The following is a 1,366-nucleotide window of genomic DNA, read 5'->3' on the forward strand; positions in this document are numbered from 1 at the left end:
TAATTAATTTTCGGATTTTCAAACACAAAAGATTCCATGTAAATCAAAAATACTTTTTTACACTCTCATATGACTCACTGAGTCATGCTAAAACCACCTTAAAGCAAAGATATTATAAACGTAGATGCGGTACGGGGCGTCGGAGTGGAGAATTATATGGTATATATAGGACATCGCATTTTCTGCCCTATCGAGGTGCTGCCCTCATCGTACTACGAAGTCGAATTCTTGTTTTCTCATTCTTCGTAAAATATGACGGTAAAGCAGTAGAAAAATTTTTTGAGGTTAGAAAAGTTTGACATGTATGTATCGTTGAATTTTTTCAGATCTGAAGCTTGATCCAGGTTTTCGTTACAGTCTTTTTTTAATTATAAAATAAAATTTCTAAAAAAATTATATTTTTAATTTAAAAAAAAAAGTATTATAGAAAGACATTTCAAGATAAACAAGTGCTGAAAGCATTTTTCTTTGACAATTTTTTTTTTTTAATTGAAATAATCAAATATTTATACCAAAGAAACAACTTTTTTAATGTTTGAAGTATTTAAACATTATTGTTTAAATTTAAAATAATAATTAAAACAAAATATATTTCTGGATAAGATATTTTGGTTGAAAATGTATATATTATTTTTTAAATCACAAAAGTTCTTCTGAAAAATCGAAATGTTAGTTAAAACACACGTGTTTTTATATAATAATTTGTCGGTAAAATTTTGTGTATAATTTTAATTTTAAATTCAAACAATAATTTTTAATACTTTAAATATTAAACCAAAATTTATTTGATAACACTTTTATTATCGTAGTTTTAATAAATAATTAATATTGATTAAGAAACTGTTTTATTTGGGGAGTCTTATTATTTGGGAATTTTCAAATTCGTTAATATTATAAACTGTTCAGGAAATTTATTAGTTTTCGAATTGTATTTTTTGGGACAGAGAGTTTTACCGAGTCGGGAATTTTATTTTTCGGGATATTTCAGCCGTCTACATAGAATTACAGAAAATTTGCCCTAATTATAATTTCGGCGCTCGATCTTGATTTTTTACTACAGTATTATTAAAAAGAAATGTGTATGGAAATTTTTGTTATTACAAAGTTAAAGATAATCTCAATTAAAAATTTAAAATTTCGCTGTACATCCAATTTTTATTCTTGGGTCTTAGCAATTTTTTTCTAATCCATTTCAGTGACTGGTAAACAGGGGTGATTTTCTCTTAGAAAATAAGTGATTAAAATTTGAAAAAATTGGGTAGGCTTTTTTTATTTCTAGGTATGTACAAAAGATAAACTGCAGAAAATTTAAAAACAAAATTTATATTTATATTTATACTCTTATATTAATTTATATTTATATTAA

General features: G+C 24.5%; 1 long non-coding RNA gene across 1 annotated transcript in view; it reads left to right on the forward strand.

Annotated features, from left to right (window-relative positions):
- The window catches only part of LOC117170244, a 22,980-nt gene that overhangs the window by 19,333 nt on the left and 2,281 nt on the right, over window positions 1–1,366 (forward strand). The gene's annotated exons all lie outside the window — the stretch shown is intronic.

The sequence above is a fragment of the Belonocnema kinseyi genome, chromosome 1 (genome assembly GCF_010883055.1).
Source record: "Belonocnema kinseyi isolate 2016_QV_RU_SX_M_011 chromosome 1, B_treatae_v1, whole genome shotgun sequence".
NCBI classification, from domain to species: Eukaryota; Metazoa; Arthropoda; class Insecta; order Hymenoptera; family Cynipidae; genus Belonocnema; species Belonocnema kinseyi.